General features: G+C 38.4%; 1 protein-coding gene across 1 annotated transcript in view; it reads right to left on the minus strand.

Moving 5' to 3' along the window:
* Window positions 1-21,801, minus strand: part of LOC121393585 (general transcription factor II-I repeat domain-containing protein 2-like) — a 109,840-nt gene that overhangs the window by 35,244 nt on the left and 52,795 nt on the right. The window lies entirely within an intron of this gene.

Raw genomic sequence — 21,801 nt, forward strand, 5'->3', positions numbered from 1 at the left:
CCCATTGAATTCTACAAATAAGTCAGGGGAAAAAGTTATTTTAATAATATTTATTATACCTTAACCTAACATGTGTTCATTATTACAGTGTCAAGGCACCCTGGAGTCATTACCAATACAGCACTGACTAATGCATGGAGCACAAGAAGAAACCACACCTCTGCACTACCATTGCATGAAGAAATTAAGAAATGACTAACTGTATATGGAAACACCATGGTGGAGGTGACGTAGATAATGAGATTAAAAAGGGGCTGCTTTATCTTTATAATGATAGTTCTCCAGCCTGAACCTGGAGATATTTCTCTTGGTGAAACATTGTTCTTGTTCTCATGGTAAATTGGAGAATGTTCACTGGAGAAAGTTTACCTGGAGAAGAGCGCTGAAGTTATGCAGCTAGGAAGTTAATTCTCCAAAACTTGGTGTAAATTGGCAATGTTGAGGGGAGAAATCAAATTTTTGGTGAAACTACTCCAAATTTACCCACTAGTAAATATACCCCATAGTAGTTTTTGGGTGATACAGTAACCCAAAATAAATATAATACAGAACTTGGCAAAATGTTTATTTTTCTTAATGCTGTTCAATAAAACCTATTTTATATAGGAGGGTACAGGTTTTGCCAATCTTTAATTGTTTAGATTGCCTAGGAGGGCTTTGACCAGCTAAATTTGAGCCTATCTTATAGTTGGGAGGGTGTCAGGATTTTCTGAGTATAAAAAGAGAAGCTTTTGACTTTCCACTTGCTGGAGGAAATATAGGGTAGGAGCCTGGACAGAGGTAAATTCCAGTAGGAAGATTTGTGATAGAGGCAGCAGAGAGTGAAAGGCAGGATTAGGGTAGTTAGTATAGAAGGCAAAAATGTCAGCAAGGAGGCTAGTACCATTTGGGGTCAATGCTGCCAGAATATGGACTCAAGCGCTTAGGCTCAGGGATAGAGATTCTTGGTGCAAAGGACCATTGTTTGCTTTGCCTAGCATTTATGATAGTTGCCCAAGGCAGGCAAAACTACTTCTGGGTGTTATGACCACTACATCTATAAGTGTGAGAGTAACAACAGATTGAGAATGTATTCAAAGCATTTACTGATCTCTTAACATCAAAGTCAGCACCCATCATTTCCAAAGTGTATGCATTTGCCCAATAAAGGAGAAGGAAAGGTACTGAAGCAGTTTATTGTCAATAGATTAGCCACAATAGTGCAAGCTATAACACTATTTATTCTCCAGAATGCTTTACCATACCTGACTAAACAGCTCTAGAAGCTCTCTCTGTTTGTTTAGGATAGCAGCTGCCATATTTGCTTGGTGTGACATCACATCTGGCCTGAGTTTCGCTGCTCAGTCATAGCTCTGGGCTCAGATTACAACAGGGAGCGAGGAGGGAGGGGGAGAGGAGCAAACTGAGCATGCTCAAGCCCTTGCCTGGAGGTTAAAGATGAAAACAGGAAGTCTGATATAGAAGCCCATGTGTACACAATAGATGGAAAGAAATGCAGTGTTTATTTTGACAGAGGACTCTACTTTGAGGGTTTCCTGGTATATTTATATAGACCTTTCTGATAAAGCTTACTTAATTTTAGCCTTTCTTTCTCCTTTAAAGAACCTCTGGTGCCTACGTTTATTTAAAAAAATTGTGTTTTGTGGTCGAGACACAGTGTAGTTAACCCTTCCTCCAACAGCAAGGAAGGGTCCACCTGAATGAAAAAAGTCTATATAACGTGCTCTACTGCTGCTACTGCCCTAATCCTAGCCTAAGTAAGATCTATTATGGTACAGGGTACTATTAAGAACTGCATTTCATAAAACCTGCTACATCAGTATCTTGGTTGTTCTGCTAAGGTTTGGGCAAAAGCACAGCAGGGACATCTTTCATGCCACAGTCATTTGGAGCTACATAACCACCATTGTACCTTGTGACCTAATCTGTGCCTGCCAGTGTTGGACTGGCCCACCAGGATACAAGGAAAACTCCCGGTTGGCTCAAGTGTTAGTGGGCCCTCCTCCATTTGGCCTGTTTCATGGTCAAAACTTACTTCTGTATGGTAAAAGAGAGGCTAAATAGATAAAGAATAATAAATAATAGAATAGAAAGAAAAGATATTTGAAAAATAGAGGTTGAGTGAAGTGAGGAAGAGGAGGAATAGTTTGGAGAATGGGCCCCTGGAGTAAAGTTTTCTGGTGGGCCCCTGGCAACCCAGTCCGACACTGGTGCCTGCATAACCATCTTCATATCATAATCAAAGAAAACTCACATGTTCACCTGTACCTAAACATTCATCTCTGACCTAGTTTAATCTGCATCAGCATTTTCAGAATCATATACTGTACAATCATCTGCACCTACAAACCCAGTTCATTTCTTCAATCATCTGCACCTACATGCCCATCTTTTTTATGTGGCTAATGTGCCTTATAATAAGTGCTATCACTTTCTCTGATATAGAGCAACAGGATATGTTTTGGTTGATTTCTATCTATCTTTAAGAAAATAAACTAATTAAAAAAAAAACAACTTGCATCTATGTCAGTTAATTATCACTGCCTAAATGTAGATTATCTAAGTTAAAAAAAAAGAAAAAGCATGACAAATGCCTATCATGTTCATCTAAGCCTCCAGAAAGAATGCAATAGACTGCTGCACGTTAGCCAAACATTTGTTTTTAATAATAAGAAGCCCTGCTCAAACACTTCCAAGAATGAATTTTCACATGAAAATGCTGTGATACACATGTAGCCATTCTCTCTTGGCCCCACTAGAGGCTGCTATCGTCACAGCAATAGAATACAAAGGTGCAGCACTTAGGTGTTTTCAAATTTACAGCTGTATTGTTTTATTACCATAGGCTTTTCCAGTTTGCACAAGGACATGTTGGCACATGATTTGTACTGACGAATGTAATGAAACTATTATCACGTTATGTTTCACAGTGAATTTCATAGAAAAAAAATTACCCATAAAGTGTTAACCCCAGAGGAAAAAACATCATCCAAACAAAATGATTCATATAATAAAAAAATATTTATTTGATCAGGTCCTGGGAAATTGTCTGAATATCTGATAAGAAAACATATTGTTTCCCTATTGTTCATAGTTTTTGGTCTGTAGGGGAAATTTACGATTACAAGTGCAAGTGTGTTTGTGATATAAATATGCAAACGTTGTGCTTATTGATGCCATTCATTAAAGGTTCCAAACATACATAAAGCCTACCAAGTAAACAGGGAGCAGCAGTCAGGATTTAGCTCTGCCCCTTCTCTCTGTAAGACGCTGTCACGTTCAGCACCCTAAATCCAGAACTAATGCTCTCGGCTCTTGCTTCTGCCTAAAACAGCCGCCTTTCACTTCGTGAGTGTAAGGGCAATTGTGTTTAAGAAGGTCTGACAAACTGTGAGTTATAGAGACTATAATGAACCTGTGTATAGCTGTGTAACTACATTCATTATTGAATCTTATAGGTACCGGTTGGCTGTTGGTTTTGCCTACAACCATTCTCTCATTTGCCACAAAGCACATTAAACCTTTACAGCTCCTTGCCCTGCTGCTCCATTGAATGCCCCACCTATCAATGGCCTCACTCTATTCACTGTCCTCTTTTACCCTTTCCCTTCTCATTCTGCTGAGTTACCCCCCACACTCACCTCTCTAATAACCCTCTGCCTTACTCTATATATCTGTATAGATAGAAATATTTATAATATTATAATAATCTCCTGCTTGAATTAAAATAATCTCCTCCTGTTTCCACTTCATTGTTTCTTTTTGGATGACTTTTATCTTTCTTTATGTACAACCTCTTCCTGCTGTTCTTACTCTCCTCTATGTACAGTAGAAAAAAATGGTGTAAGGACAGGGAAATGTATTATGCATTATATATTGGTGGGACCACAAAATATGGTATAACATATGGCAAGGCAGGCCTCAATCAGGTGTTAAGAAATACACATGAATGAAAGTCAAGGAGGACACCACGGTAGAAGTGAGTGGTAAGTATAGGGTAGCTTTCTGAGCCGTCATGGGCTCCGCCGTGAGGGTAAGTATCCCAGGCAAGAATTGTCAGTGTAAGGACTCCATTGTAGATAAAAAATCCTTGAAGTATCACTGTGACCTTGTGCTCTGGGGCTGAGACACCTCTGTGATTACACCGACCCTACAAATTGCCCTGTCTGTGTTTGTAACATCTGAGAATTGAGCATTGTGTATCATCCATGAAAACGATACTTATTCAACAATAAAATAGTTAACTATTGTTTTTAAGAACCGCCGAGGCCCAAGTTATTAAAAAAAAAAAAAGTCATGTGTGAGAATCAGCCTTTCTTCCAACTCTACAATAGGGGATGACCTGAGAGAGTTGCTTGTACCATATCTCCAAAAAAAGGTTTAAACATTTAGGGCCAGATTTAATAAGATTTATAAGATTTAATTTTTATAAGATTTATAAGATTTAATAAGATTTAATAACGTTGGAGTTGTGTTTTCCACAAAAAAAATTGAGTTTTCAAGATTATTTATTCTTCGTGTTAAAAAAAACTACATTTTTTTTGAGGTTTAAAAAAATTTTTTTTTTTAGATGTATTATACCCCAACCCTGGAAATAGCTTGAATCCGAAAATAAACCATCTAAAACCTTTCGAGGTCATGTAGGAGTCAATGGCAGAGGTCCCTTGAGCCATTTGAAGACGTTAATAGCCTGCATGATGTTCAAGGTTTTTTCGGAGGGTTTCACTCGAAAACGCAATCAATTCAAGTTTTTTGTTGTTAACCCCCAACTCGCTAATTCAAGTTTTTCCCATTCAAATTTTTTCTTAAATCAGAAACTTTTCGAGTGGTGAGTTCATTTTAGTTCATTCGAGGTCTAAAAATGCTCACATAGCTCTAATATTCAACCTTTGATAAATAACCCTATTCATTTTGCCGTTCTGTATGTGTATGAATGAGGGTATGCTTGCTCTTTTGTGCATATGTGCCATTATAGATATTATTTCTCACTGTGACTGAAGATGGTCTGTCCCGTATGAAGAAATTGTTGTATCATCTCAATAGCTTGCAGATTGTGTCATCATATTGGTGGAATGGTGTTAAACCACCTTTCAGAGTTCTAGAAGTCGGGAGGTTAAGCCAGAGCCGTCTCCTGGTGTGAGCCATGAACACAAGCGATAATGAAGTGCAACTGTTGGCACAGCATGTAATACATACAGTTGTTTTAGCACCATCCCATTAGTTTATGACAGGATTTAGTCACAGTGCTACTTGTAGCACCTACTTGCTAAGTATTTGCAAAGCATCACTTCTAAGATAATTGTATCTGGGACTGTAGCTGTAGTTATAGCGTATGCAACGTTTATTGTATTTGATATCTGAATAATGATTCAGTGTTTATGAACGTGAGGATGGCACTTTCCCCTGCTTACGATTGTTGCATTTAAAAGAGGTACCACAGCACAGCTCAGCTTGTTCATCAGTGTCTCAAGATGGCATAAAGTCCAAAATTCTAGGAATGTTTTACCAGTACAAACAATGCCCATATTCACAGAAATTCATTTGAAATTCATAACAAGAGAATGATATCAGATGTGCTACTGCCTTCTAGGGATCTTTCATTCTGGGGTCAGGTTATCTGGTTTGCAACATTTTCTATCCATGTTATCAAACATGATTGTACAAGAAGAATACACGCATCTTATGGAAATCACAGGGGGATGTAGCAGCGCAAGTCTAATAAGCCATGGCTCTCAACAGTTAACATTATTGGTCTAGTACAGCTTTGTTAATGAAAAAAGTAATCAGTTTAGTTGATTTGGTTAATAGACTTGGGAAGTAATTTTATTCCCATATGCCAGACAACACTAAGCTGCGGCATAACTTTGGGGGCCCCCACACAATTTTTTTTACTCTGGGGCACACTTAGGGGTACATTTACTTAGTTCGAGTGAAGGAATAGAATAAAATTGACTTCGAATTTCTAAGGTTTTTTTTTTGGCTACTCCGACCTTCGAATTGGCTACTTCGACCTTTGACTACGACTTCGAATCGAACGTTTCGAACTAAAAATCGTTACACTATTCGACCATTCGATAGTCGAAGTACTGTCTCTTTAAAAAAAAACTTCGACCCCCTACTTCGCCATCTAAAACCTACCGAACCACAATGTTAGCCTATGGGGAAGGTCCCCATAGGCTTTCGAAGCTTTTTTTGGTCGAAGAAAAATCGTTCGATCGATGGATTAAAATCTTTCGAATCGAAGGATTTAATCGTTCGATTTTTCCTATGATTGATCGAAGAAATGAAATGCGGTAAATCCTTCGACTTCGATATTCGAAGTCGAAGGATTTTACTTCGACCCATGGTAAATGTGCCCCCAAGAGTGCGCCATCTAAATGATTGGTGTGTGCAGCTGAAACGTTCTCCTTAGTGACTTTTTAATTATTTAGCTTTTTCTTCGATCGAACGAATTGCGGTAAATCCTTCAGCTTCGTTATCCGAAGTCGAAGGATTTAACTTCGGCAGTCGAATATCAAGGGTTAATTAACCCTCGATATTCAACCCTATGTAAATCTGCCCCTAAGAAACCGAAATGCTCCCATGCCCCCCCGCAGGGAAAACAGACCCAGGACTCTGTATTTATGCCACTGGCATTATGCCAGAGTTTACATGCAAAAGTTCTTGAAGTGACTGATGATGCTTCCCTTCAGGATTAAAATCAGGGCAGGGTCGGACTGGGGGGGCCTGGGGCCCGCCAGGGCTACTTTCCCAGGACCCCCCTCCGTCCTCCTTTGATGAGCCGGCACGCTGACACTATGCACTACTGAGCTACACTACTGAGCGTGTGCTCAATTTTTTTGCCACGACCGTCGATAAAGGGATTTTGCGGAACAAAGACGTTTCTGGATCTGGGTGCGGATCTGTGCCCACAAGAGCCGGGGCTCACTGGGTTCTTTCCCGGTGTCCCGCCGGCCCAGTCTGACCCTGTAACAGGGAGTCTTGGTGCAAAGCAGCCACAGGAGTAGATTAGGACCACATGGAAAGACCAAATTACTGGTCATCCAAGGCCTTCACACAATTTTTATACATGACCTTATGTATGGCAGAATATCTCAGAAATCCCACCTGTGAGAATGCATCTGGCAAATGAGGGGCTGCTGTAAGATGCCATATACAATCACTATTTCTGGGAGTTGTTTGGGTCTCTGTGTAGTTAAAATGCTAGTGTCTATTTTGAATCCCAGTCCAGACATGCATCTGCTTCTAAAGTAAAATTTCAGTGTGCCCAACCAGTGCTCGCAAGCAACATGTTGCTCACCAACCCCTTGGATGTTGCTCACAGTGGCCTCAAAGCAGGTTATTTACTATAACAGTGCAAAGAGCAAAACAGTGATGCAAAATGCTATGTTTCCTACTCACATTGTTCCCATTGTCTATCAAGCAATTTCTGGTTAAGGATTTCCCATTTTGCACTTTGTTCTTCTCTCTCCTCACTATAACTTCCAGTTGTTACCAAAACCAAAGTTTTTTTTGGAAATTAACTAGGGCCAGTGTTAAACGTATCCCCCTGAATATCGGCTTTATTATGTATTATATTGTATAGGTATGTTTGTATACTATTAGTATACTTATATCATGAAAGAAGAGCATTAGATACATTTCTGCACAAAGGGAGTAAAACATTTTTAATTTTTACAAATTTGACTGCTTAAAATATCATCTCAAAAACTAAAATAGCTTTACATTTGTAAGTACACCTCCCGTTGACTTGTATACAGAAACGTGCCAAGTTTTAAGTGCCAGATTTTATCATTTGACTTTTTTTTTTTTTGGTTGAAAAATCAAATTTGAGTTTGTAAATCTAAATTTCAAAGATTAGAGACTTTGTTTTGATTTACTGGAATCGTGGGACTTCTCAATCTCAAATTCTATTAAATCTGCGCCATAGTATATCATTTTGTCTCTTTGCATAAATATGTACATTTAAATGACCAATAGTAACAAAACATGTATTTATGTATTTAAATCAATACAGGATTTATTTCTTCCCAGTACATGTAAATTGTATAATTTGAAGCAAATGTATTTTTACTGCAGTGTGTATGCTGTCAGCTCTGCTTGTATGTGATGAGTAGATAAGATCGCAGCTCATCTATAGAGTTCAGTGTGGCCATAGAGAATACAGATTTGTGAACTGACAACAAAACCCCAACCAAACTAATCTAGGGGGGCTATTTATCATACATAGTAAAACATTGGAGAAAAACATCACCGGTGATGTCACCCATAGCAACCAATTAGCAATTAGATTCCAACTGTCACCTACAAGTTAGAAACCAAAAGCAAAGATCTTATTGACTGCTATGGGCAACAACACCGGTGATGTTTTTCTCCAATGTTTTAGATACAGTAGCATGATAAACAGGCCCTTTTATGTACTCTTAAATAAAAGAGGAATGGTACAGAATTTTCAAAACTGCAAATAAACACACATTTTGGGGTCTTTTTACACACGTTTACATTGATTTCCTAATTGAAAAACGTAAAATTAAAATTTCAACCCACATTTTAATAAATCTGCCCCTTAAAGTTGGGATCATAATGAAATGTTTTTTCTCTATATACTTTGTGCACAATATTTTGTTGGGAGGCAGCATAAACCATTTTAATGGTAAGATTTTATCACATTTTCCTACAGTCTATACAAATATTGGTTTGAAAAGTTGCTGAAAATGTGCAAACAGAATCATTAAATGCTTTGTAATGATAGTAAATAGGCCCCTGGATAAATGTATGCTTTTAGAACAGTTTAGCTTCTTGGTGTTACTAATACCCATTAGTGATGGGCGAATTTGCGCCGTTTCGCTTCTCCGAAAAATTTGCGAAATTCACGAAACGGCGAAAAATTTGTGAAACGGCGCCGGCGTCTCGTTTATGACGCCAGCGCACGTTTTTGACGCCGGCGTCCATTTGTTCGGAAAATTTTTTTTTGACGCCGGCGAATTTTTTCTGCGAATTTTCGCGGGCGTTTCGTGAATTTATTCGCTGGTGGCAAATCGCGCAAATTCGCCGCAAATTCGCGCCTGGCGAATAAATTCGCCCATCACTAATACCCATATACTGCACTATATTCTAATAATCACAGTGATATGTTTAGCTCTCTGCCACTTAAAAAAAGACAAGCATTGAGCACTTGAGCAAAATTTTGATTAAGTAGATGCAACAATTAATAAATGAATGCTAATTTATGGATAAATGCATTTCTATTTTTAAAAGGTCAGCTAAACTGACATGAAAAATATAATTTTCTTTTTCTTTTTAGTCTTCTGTAGAAGAATGTTTTAGAGATACATAAGGCTCATTTATAAACACAGGCACAAGTGCAATGGTTCTAAAATGGATGTAAATTTAGTGATTGTTGTAGCCATTCATTAATGGCAGGGTTGGACTGGCCCATCGGGACACCATTAAAAATTTTGATGGGCTCTTATCCTGTTGAGCCATGCCACCTGCCCACAAGCCAGCCGCCTCAGCCAATAACACTCCCTGCTTGGCTGCCATCAGGCCTGGATTTGTGGCAAGGCCACAAACACCCGGACCTTGGGTCGGCAAATTATAGGGGTGGCATGCCACCCAGCCGCATCCTAAGGAGCACTGAGCGCTCTGGTAATGAGAGTGTGCTAGCGTGTGCATGTAGGGTTATGCCTCTAAGCGCCGGCAATAGGACCATGCGGCCACGGGAAGGGGTGCTCACGTGCAAAGTATCCGGCGTTTGGACCATGCGGCCTTGGGACGCCGCTTGCTCAAATCCGGCCCTAGCTGCCATGCATTCCACTGTGGATGCACAGCCATCTTTTATTTCTAACATGAAGTAAGTAGCACATTAGAGTGGGAGCAGCTTTGGCTGGGTGGTAGGCCCTTGGGGTACCCCAGTCCGACTCTCATTAAAGGTATTCATATCGATAGGGGGTTATTTACTTAAACTCGAGTTTATCTCGTTTTTTTTTATCTCAAGTTGCCCAAACTCCCATCCACAAATTTACCTCATTTATCAATAATTCTTATGGAAAAAGCTGGTGCAAAAAAAGTCAGGACAAATTGTGCATCAATTCGAATCATGCAATTGATGCTCCAAAATTCGACTTTATCGGATTATTGGACAAAAACCAGCGCAGATCACTATGTCAAGAAACATCTTCAGAGTCATCTGCCATTGACTTCTCAACAGGTTTGAGATGGAGTATCTTCAGATTTGAGGTTTAATAAATGGGCCCCTAGTTGTAACAGACTCACACCAATAAAAATCACAACTAATGATGTTTTAACACTGTTCCCAGAAAGTGATGCAACATGACCCAGATTTACATACTCGTGCATTCACAACTGTGTTTGTTTTGATGCATCTGGCACAGCTGCACATGCAACTCCCCGAGTGGCTGCAAGTGGAATTCTGAAACAATTGGCAGGCTAGAAAATATATGAATATGCTAGTACAAATACTATTTTTAATGCACTAGTGATTAATCACTATATCAAAAGATGATGTTACTTTACATCTCTTTTAAGAATTATGCAAAAATGATTTAGTCGACCGTTGCTAGAAAACTGGATTGGGTCATTTACAAAGCTTCAGGCAGTTGTGCGAATAGGCCACAGTTTCAGAGGACTGCTGCTTGAAGCTAGTGTGGTATCATAAAACAGGCCTGTAAGAGTTAATAAGGCAGGCCACAATATCATGAAAACATATTCTGGGAGTACCAGAAAGAGATACAAAACCAGATTATGTTCAGATCAGGCTGAGAGGAAGTGCAAGCCCATGGAGGGGGAGGTAAGGTGGAGGTCACACTATTATAGAAAAGCAAACACATTTTTCATTACAGAATCCATACCTTTAATACCAATGCTATAAAAACCTGCTTATGGGTTCAATACAGGCTTTGCTTTCAAACATGACTAGGATTGGTTCTCAGATTATCAAGTGGGAATATCTGGGCAGGGGCAGGTCACACAGTGTTGATGTTTAAAATGTATGAAACCTGAAGGAAGAAATATGACAAATGAATATAATATCCTTTATCTACAATGTTCCTGTAAGGTCATTCTATTCTTGGTCCAACTGGAGGGGGGAGTGTCCAGTTACCTCACTGATAAATAGTCATATCTTTTGGCTAATAATTGAATTTAATCCAATTATTAGCCAAAAGGAACCATTTCAATGGGAGTTTATCCTGACTGTTTCCCCTTGCCTTGAGGACTAAGGGTCAGATTTATCAAGGGTCGAATTGCGAGGGTTAATAAACCCTCAAATTCGACCCTCGAACGATTCAAACGGTTTTAAGCGATCGATCGAATGATTTTTATTCGATCAAAAAAACTTAGAAAAGTGCTAACCTTAAAAATAGGCTAACATTGCAGCTCGGTAGGTTTAAAGTGGCGAAGTATGAAGTCGAAGTATTTTTTAAAGAGACATTACTTCGACTATCGAATGGTCGAATAGTCAAACGATTTTTATTTCAAATCATTCGAATCATGTGATTTGATCGAATTCGATCGAATTTGACCCATTCGATGGTCGAAGTACCCAAAAAAATACATCGAAATTCAATTTTTTTCCCTTCGAATTCTTCACTCGAGCTTAGTAAATCTGCCCCTTAATGTATGTCCTTTTAGTAATTAGTGATGGGCGAATAAATTCACCTGGCACGAATTCCCACGTTTCGCCGCCAGCAAATAAATTCGCAGAATCTCCAGCAAAAATTCGCCGGAGTCAATTTTTATGATTTTCACTATTTTTTCATGAAACGTTTGACTTTCACAAATTTTTCGTTACAATTTTAAGTTTTTTTTCGCAAACTTTCTGATTTCACAAATTTTTGCAAATTTTTCGCCATTTCGCTAAATTTGTGTGAAATGTGCGAATTTCTCAGCGAAGCGAAACGGGAAAGATTCGCCCATCACTATTAGTAACATCTTTTTGTACATAATTTTGTATTATAAAATGTTATACGTTTGTCTTTGATCCTCTAAATCAGGGGTCCCCAATCGTTTTCAACATTCAGATGTAAAAAGAGTTGGGGAGCAACACAAGCACAAAAAATTTGGGTGGTGCCAAAGTGCTGTGATTGGCTATTGGTAGCCCTATGTGGACTGGCAGCCTACAGGAGGTTCTGTTTGGCAGTGCACCTGGTTTTTATACAACCAAAACTTGCCTCCAAACCTGGAATTCTAAATTAAGCACCTGCTTTGAGACCACTGGGAGCAACATCCAAGGGGTTGGAGAGAAACATGTTGCTCACGAGCTACTGGTTGGGGATCACTGCTCTAAATGAAGCCTAGCCTGAAAGTGTGTAGCTGTGTATCTTAACCCTCTGCATGCTGAATGGAAAGGCTAGTCTGTATGCTAGTTAACCCTTTGGTAGCTGTGGAATCAAGCGTGTTTGTTGTATAACTACTGGAGATATCTCTCAAGTCCTGAGAGTGGTGGTAGCAAGTTTTGTGATATGAATTGTTGGATGATGTAGTCCTTTCGTTGTTTAGTTTGGTTCAACTTCAGAGTTAGGCACCGCCAGACCTAGTGACTTTCACAATATAAAGAATAGACTCTGGAGAACCAATTGCTGATTAGTGATTCATTTATTCAAAACCAGTGCACGACATGTTTCGGGCCCAGTGGCCCTTCTTCAGGTGCTTGTACAAATGCTGTGGGTAACCCAAACCCTTTTAAAGCCATCAAAACAAACAAGAGTGTCCATTCCCATGTGGCTAGACACATACATATACATTGTAACAAAAATTCTCTTGTAGAGTATTGAAGATGGCAGTACTCTACAAGATAATTTTTGTTACAATGTATATGTATGTGTCTAGCCACATGGGAATGGACACTCTTGTTTGTTTTGATGGTTTTAAAAGGGTTTGGGTTACCCACAGCATTTGTACAAGCACCTGAGGAAGGGCCACTGGGCCCAAAACATGTCGTGCACTGGTTTTGAATAAATGAATCACTAATCAGCAATTGGTTCTCCAGAGTCTATTCTTTATATTGTAGCAAGTTTTGTGGATACTGTGGGTGTTGGTTGGTCTTTGGGGTGCTGTTACAGTTGTCTAATCTGTGTGCAAGGTGAGTGAGAAACTGAGCAAGTGACCCCCTTATAGCCACACCTAGGGGCAGATTTATCAAGGGTCGAATTTTGAAGTACAAAAAACGTCGAAATTCGACCATCGAATTAAAAAAAGTAGAATTCGAATATCAAATTCGAAGTTTTTTCAACAAATTTGGCAATCCTGTGGTCGAATAAAAATCGTTCAGACGGACGATTTTAGCGATCGATCGAAGGATTTCTATTTGATGTGTAAAGACTTAGAAAAATGTTGTAGAAGGTCCCCATAGGCTAACATAGCACTTCAGCAGGTTTAATTTGGCGAAGTATTGAAATCGAAAAGAGACAGTACTTCGATTATCGAATGGTCGATTTTTACTTCGAATCAAACTTCGAAAATTCCCTCGAATTCACTTAGACCCTTAGTAAATCTGCCCCCTAAAGTCTGGTAGTGCCGCTGGAAGTGCCGCAATCGTGACATGTGGTCTGTGTTAGGCCGCCCCTACATTTAAAAGGGACTGGCGAAGGGAGGCACCTAGGTGTCCGTGCAGAGAGCAACAACCCCTGGGCAAATTCTGTTAAATGAGCACTAAGGGGTGCACGAGCATGCCTCTTGCACATACCCCCTGTTGCCATTCTGCTTAAGAGATGGGATAACCGATAGCTCAATCTCACGTGAGCCTGCAGCTTTCTGTAGACAGAGTAACTGCACACATACACCATGCTTCTCTTGCTTCAAGAAACTTTATTAACACTTCTGCATTGGCAGACAAAGATCATGTCACATGACATTGTATCAGTATCAGATTACTATGGGATCTGTATGAGAGCACACCTCCCAGCATTTTGGAAATAAAAAGAAGGACAAAAAAGTTGCCGTAGGGCAAATTTTTGGACCAAACCCATTTTTTGTGACCACACCCCTAATTGCCATGTTCATTTTAAAAAATTTGGCAGGCAAGTTTGAATATATTTCCAGTAATTACAGTTTTGCTAATGAAGGTTAATTGCCCTTTAAGCTGTGAGTCTATCTTCTCCCAAGAGACCTGCTTTCTTATATTGTTACAATTACTTATTTGCTTATCTCAAAATTGTTACAAAAGTATCTTATCAGCAGCTGTGGCTGTTCTGGGCTCTCTGCCTAAAGCCAATTAAGTTAGAAAAATTGTTTCTTTTTCTGCCTGTTCAGTGCAGAGAAAATCGGGACTTTCCAATACAAACTAGGGACTGCAGGTTGAACTGTCAAAAAGGGACTGTGCCTCATTGGCCGAGCGCCCCTGGATATTCGCAAAGATATACAAATGTGATTTGCATTTATCAGTAATGGTCATGTGAAACAGAATGAGCAATGACTTAGCATTGGAGTGGATTAAACTCAGATCTGTCTGTCTTGCTTTCCTAGAAGAAGCCTAAACAAGGATGTCTTAGCATCCATTGCCAATTGAATTTGCTCTCTTTTCTAGTACAGCATACAGCTGAAATTTTTAGTAATGGCCATGTTTGTTCTCATGAGAATAATGTGAATTATTCGAAGAAAAGACAGAAATACAATAATTCAGCATGAAACTAGGCATTTTTGTTGTTTCATGCTCCGTGAGTCCTGCAATTCACAGTGAGCTTTAGAGTGGCTCAGATATACAGCCTCAGTACTGAAGGAATTGAGAGGGATAATGAGATTGATCTTTTCTGCCTCTCCCTGGATGTGTGAGGCTTCTGAAACCCAGAATACATCTTGCTCTATCTCCTCTTGTGAATGCAATTTCTTGTAAAGATGAAATACAATTTAAATTTAAAAATACGTCATTTCCAAATCTTAAATGTGCTTTTACATTATAGGATTGTGAGTTAGACAAACATAAAAATATGTGACAATTTTGCTTAAGGGTAGTTTGCCTTTAAATTAAAAGGTGGACAGTGATATTCTGGGATAGTTTGTGGTCGTTATTTGTCATGTTGTGACTTTTGAAGATGTATAGGTGTGGATCGACACGATGCGTGACATGTGAAGTGGTTTTAACATCAGATACCTTTGAGTGCAGTGAAACACGAGAAATCCATCAGATAAAAAGTTACATAAACTGTAACACAAAGGCAGTTGTGTATCTGATTACGTGCAAAACATGACAAATACAGTATGTGGGATGCACTATTAGGAACCTAAAGAATCGAATTTGGGAGCACCTTCATACCATTAAAACGGGGAGCCATTGTACACCAGACTCTAGGAATCGCAACAAGTTAAAAACTAGAGAAAATAAATTAAAGTTTTTTTGTATCCATTTTGAATCCACTTAGGTACTTAATTGAATTTGTAACTTGACTGGATGTAATGTATTTACAATAGTATCGATTTGAGCATTAGCTACAGTATTAAATGAATATTATAGAAAGACTTTTTTTTTTTTTATAGATTATAGTAAGGATTTACTTAAATAAACTTTGTCTGGACTGTGCTAAATGAATTAACTTGTACATACTTGATTTACTGATTGTTTTTAATGGTTTACATGAGCTTTGTATTTTAATTCAATGTGAATAATGGGTTAATATGTAAATTGTAGGGGTGGATGGTGTGGGATTTAAATAACATGTGTATCAATGGGAAGTGAGGTCTCTGAGGAAGTGCAGTGACACGAAACGCGTCAGACCTCATGGCGCTGGGTTTGCAGTGTATCAAGATGTTTGAATAAAGTGTTTTACTTACAATCTGAGAAACAAGCGATTCCTTTGAAGTGGACTCTGGGGGGCACATTTACTTAGCTTGAGTGAATGAATAGAATCAAAAATATTTCGAAATTCGAACGTTTTTTTTGGCTACTTCGACCATCGAATTGGCTACTTCGACCTTCGACAACGACTTCAAATCAAATTAAAAATCGTCCGACTATTCGACCATTCGATACTGTCTCTTTAAAAAAAACTTTGACCCCCTACTTCGCCAACTAAAACGTACCGAACACCAATGTTAGCCTATGGGGAAGGTCCCCATAGGCTTTCCTGTTAATTTGGGATCAAAGGAAAATCGTTTGATCGATGGATTCAAATCCTTCGAATCGTTCGATTTTATGGATTTAATCGATCGATCAAATTATTTTTCCTACGATAGGTCAAACAAATGAAATGCGGTAAATCCTTCGACTTCGATATTCGAAGTCGAAGGATTTTACTTCGACGGTAAGGTTAAAAACCCTCGATATTCGACTCATAGTAAATGTGCCCACAAGAGTGTGCCGTCTAAATGGTTGGTGTGTGCAGCTGAAACATTCTCCTAAGGGCTCTTACTCACTGGCGTTCTGACCTGCGCTCCCCTGCGTTCCGTTTTTTGGCGTTCAGCCGCAGGGGAGCGCAGGAATAGACACATGTCATTATTTCAAATGGGGCTGTACTCACTCAGGCGCGTGTAGGCGCCGAACGCAGGTTGAGACTCAACATGCTGCATTTTTCCTGCGTTCGGCGCCTACATGCGCCTGAGTGAGTACAGCCCCATTTCAAATAATGACATGCGTCTATTCCTGCGCTCCCCTGCGGCTGAACGCCAAAAAACTGAACGCAGGGGAGCGCAGGTCAGAACGCCAGTGAGTAAGAGCCCTTAGTGACTTTTTAATTATTTATCTTTTTCTTCTAATTATCACTCCAATTTAGGATTTAAACAGCTATCTGGTTGCTAGGCTCCAATTTACCCTAACAACCAGGCAGTAGTGTGAATGAGATAAGGTAAGTAATGAAAAGTAACAATAACAATAAATTATAGCCTCACAGAGCAATAGTTTTTTGGCTGCCAGGGTCAGTGACCCCTCTTGTGAAATCTGGAAGAGACAGAAGAAAATAATTAAAAAAGAATAAGAACAAACTGAGTGCTAAGAATAGACCAAACATGTTGATATCCAAGCTTGTTTTCTGGTTATTCTTATGGCACTTTCACTTTTAAACTTGCTCCAAAAATGAATGGCAACATTTTTTAAATGGTTTCATAAATATATGCACAAACTGCTGGAAAAATTGCAATTGCATTTCAACGTGAGCTTGAATATTCTATTCATGATCGTGCAAATAGGATTCATGAAAAATTCAGATTTGAGAGTTTGTAAGGAAAGAAAATCATTTGAATTCCAGTTTATGACACTCAAATTTCAAGATTTATTATGTATCTCAGGAAGTAGAATAAAAGACAAAATTCAGCATTTAAAAGCTGGTGAATTCATATAGAAGTCAATAGGAGTTGTACAGGTATAGGATCCCTTATCCGGAAACCCGTTATCCAGTAAGCTCTGAATTACAAAAAGGCCTTCTCCCATAGACTCCATTTTATATAAATCAAAATTTTTAAAAATGATTTCCTTTTTCTCTGTAATAATAAAACAGTAGCTTGTACTTGATCCCAACTAAGATATAATTAATCCTTATTGGAGGCAAAACCAGCCTATTGGGTTTATTTAATATTTACATGATTTTCTAATAGACTTAAGGCATGAAGATCCAAACTACGGAAAGATCCGTGATCCAGAAAACCCCAAGTCCCGAGCATTCTGGATAACAGGTCCCATACCTGCATTTTCAAATTTTTATTTAATTCAAATTTTTAAAAGTAATTTGAAAGTTGAGTTGGGCTTTTTGTCCCAACAAATCTGAAATAGTCTCATGAAAAACAAGCACAACTTTTTCGGGATTTATTTATGCATCAAAACTGAGACAAATCCGAAAATCCTCCAGCTACAACCTGTTGAAATCTGTAAAAGTCATTGGCAGATGTCCCTTTTACAATCTGAAGATGTTTCTTTCTTTCATGATCTTCACGGGTTTTGGACTAGTTTTCATTCGATAATCTGAAAAAGTCAAATTTGTCAAATTAAAAAAGTCACAAGATCCGATTTTAGGCAAAATTTTGACGTGACTTTTTCCTGCAAATGCTTTTTTTCATTTGGATTTATTGGTAAGTTCAGGGGATTCAAGTTTGGTCACATTTTTTTTATATAGTGAGAAAATATTCGACTTTTTTTAATTTTCAAATTTTTTCAGAAATGAGTGCACTTTTCAAATTTAGAAAATTCACGCTTTAACAAATCTGCTCATGTGATCAAGCCTGTTACAGATACAGGTGTTGTTTGTGTGCAAAGTGCAAAAAAAATGGTGTATTGTGCATTGTTTCACACTTTTTCCACTGCCTTTCTGTTCCTAAAGGAGTCCTTATATATAATAAAAATAAAAATATGAGTTTTTTTTAACACAATAAGTACTTTTTTTTACCTTGTATCTCATGTCGTTTCCTTATGGTTTATGAATAGGTTATTCATAATGTATTTTATATGTGTAAGTGTGAATTTGTATGATTATAATACTGTATGGGCATTTGGAGGTGTTGAACTGTTTTTTTCAACCCAAATTAACCACAAACAATACTCTTTTTGAAAACTGGTCAAGTTCCATTTTTTTAAAAGCACTAAACTGATCAGACTTTCAATTCTTTTTGTTCATTTATTTTTCAGAGGTTAGCCTTCATTAATAAGAGATGTAAGACTAGGACTAGTGATCTTTAATGTCATGAATATGGAATACTTATTCCAGTGTGTAACTTCTGGCGATGACGAGCATCTGTAAGCATCAAGGGAGTTATAGAGTTCAGTCATACTGACGGAAAGGTTCTGCTTAATGCAGGTTTAATAGTTACTGAATATTGAAAAAATATAATGGATGTCATTTTTTGTGCATTACAGTTTTCAAATTGGGGTTTTTAACTTTACAAAAGCAAATGTGCTTCTCAAGGATACACATTTGCATATGGTAGAAGGCTTTTGCAAGGGAACAGTATAATAACTCTTTATAAGCACATTTGGATTTCAAGGATACCAAATAAATAACAATTGTATTTTGTTCATGTATAATACAGGTATGGGCAAATTTCATAGTAGCTGCACTTTGAGCCAGAAATTATATAATTTTCTGGTATATGTGTGCCACATTATCAGGACCACAACATTTTCCCATTTTCCGGTCTTCTTCAGTAAGGGAATGATGTATTTGACGCATGGGCAGTTGGAGCAGTCCGGTATTCGGATCAACTGCGCATGCGACGTAAAGTTACGAAAATTGCCGAAGGGAAGGAAGAGGATCTGAAAAAAAACAAAAGAACCGGAAAATGACGCCCATGAGCTCCATCACCCTACTTTGCATAAATAAGTGAGCATGGTGTCCTGGGGCACTTTCTGGAATAATGGACTATGAGGTTAGGATGTCGGATGGGGGACTATTTAGGGGGGGGGGTTAGTTTACTCATTTAAAGAATTCTGGGGATATGTAGTCCAGCAACAACTGAGTGTGGTTGAGCAGTACAATATGGTTTAGTGCCCCTTTAAAGGGATACTGTCATGGGAAATTTTTTTTTAAAAAAAATGAATCAGTTAATAGTGCTGCTCCAGCAGAATTCTGAACTGAAATCCATTTCTCAAAAGAGCAAACAGGTTTTTTTATATTCAATTTTGAAATCTGACATGGGGCTAGACATATTGTCAATTTCTCAGCTGCCCCAAGTCATGTGACTTGTGCTCTGAAAAACTTCAATCACTCTTTACTGCTGTACTGCAAGTTGCAGTGATATCACCCACTCCCTTTCCCCCCCAGCAGCCAAACAACAGAACAATGGGAAGGTAACCAGATAACAGCTCCCTAACATAAGATAACAGCTGCCTGGTAGATCTAAGAACAACACTCAATAGTAAAAACCCATGTCTCACTGAGACACATTCAGTTACATTGAGAAGAAAAAATAGCAGCCTGCCAGAAAGCATTTCTCTCCTAAAGTGCAGGCACAAGTCACATGACCAGGGGCAGCTGGGAAATTGACAAAATGTCTAGCCCCGTGACAGTTTCCAAAATTGAATATAAAAAAATCTGTTTGCTCTTTTGAGAAATGGACTCAGTGCAGAATTCTGCTGGAGTAGCACTATTAACTGATGTGTTTTGAAAAAAACATGTTTTCGGATGACAGTATCCCTTTAGGCACATTTTTTCTTAGCACCAAACAAGCAATTTATCACTATGTTTGATTTCATTGTGACATAATAATTTCCATATGTCCTGGTAATCAACTTTTTCTTTGGAGAATTCTCTTGCATCATTAATTAAATTTTTGTGTGAATTGCTGTAGAAAGCTAGGGGGCGCTATGGGCTTTATTGTTGGGATTAGAACCCTGTTAAAGTAGTTATAAGGGGTGTGTATACTAGCTCTACTTTTTTCCACTCCTTGTTAAAAATGTCCCTTAATCTTTCTTTATGTTAACTGATGACAACTTTGCTCTAGAAATGCAGTTCATTCAATAAATCTACATAAAATGCACTTCAATAAAACAGATACAACGGTGAATCACTACACTGAAAAAAAAACAGATGTCAGAATAACATATATTTCTCTGTTTTTATCACAAAACCAATGGGCATCAAGGCTGATTCGCTTTCCATTTGTATTGTAATTGTTTCTGAAGAGTTGTTCCTTTATGGGAATACAACAGCTGCTAAACAGACATTTGCAACACAAGGACATTTAAATTCTTTATACATGAAACAATCAAATTCCATTGCTGCAGTTATACACACAAATAAAAAATGGTGTTATTTCTAAATGAGAATGCAGACACAAAGCTGACTTGTGTGAGTTGTATTTCTGAAAATGAACCTGCTACTGAAGGGAGGTTTTTACTTATGGCACAAAGGAAGAGTATTTAGGTATTTATTCTAGAGTATATGAACATGTGGAGGCATATTTATAACAATTTAATTCTGTGAATTTTAGAATTTTCTTCTATTTCTTAAAATTTGAATAAACAAGAAATTTTCCCAATTTAAAGGGATACTGTCATGGGGAAATTTTTTTTTTTTCAAAATGAATCAGTTAATAGTGCTGCTCCAGCAGAATTCTGCACTGAAATCCATTTCTCAAAAGAGCAAACAGATTTTTTTATATTCAATTTTGAAATCTGACATGGGGCTAGACATAGTACAGAAAAAATGTATTTTAGTGGGAGCACTTACCAGACACTGAACTCAACGTGCTGCACACCCTGCCGCCATCCCATACGGTCAATTCATTCCAAGGAAAAGAAAAAACAGCAAAGCACCGTGGAGTCCAGTAAAAATATTAAAAAAATAAATTTTATTTAGTATACATATAAAAACAAATTACAGCAGCAGTGAACACTGGCTGCCCGCTTAACGCGTTTGCCACTTCATCAGAAGCACTATTAATCAGAAGTTAATAGTGCTGCTCCAGCAGAATTCTGCACTGAAATCCATTTCTCAAAAGAGCAAACAGATTTTTTTATATTCAATTTTGAAATCTGACATGGGGCTAGACATATTGTCAATTTCCCAGCTGCCCCAAGTCATGTGACTTGTGCTCTGAAAAACTTCAATCACTCTTTACTGCTGTACTGCAAGTTGGAGTGATATCAACCCCCTCCCTTCCCCCCCCCCCAGCAGCCAAACAAAAGAACAATGGGAAGGTAACCAGATAGCTGCTCCCTAACACAAGATAACAGCTGCCTGGTAGATCTAAGAACAACACGTCCTAGTAAAAACCCATGTCTCACTGAGACACATTCAGTTACATTGATTCAGTTACATTGAGCAGCCTGCCAGAAAGCTTTTCTCTCCTAAAGTGCAGGCACAAGTCACATGACCAGGGGCAGCTGGGAAATTGACAAAATGTCTAGCCCCATGTCAGATTTCA

Source organism: Xenopus laevis, chromosome 5L (genome assembly GCF_017654675.1).
Source record: "Xenopus laevis strain J_2021 chromosome 5L, Xenopus_laevis_v10.1, whole genome shotgun sequence".
Lineage (NCBI taxonomy): Eukaryota > Metazoa > Chordata > Amphibia > Anura > Pipidae > Xenopus > Xenopus laevis.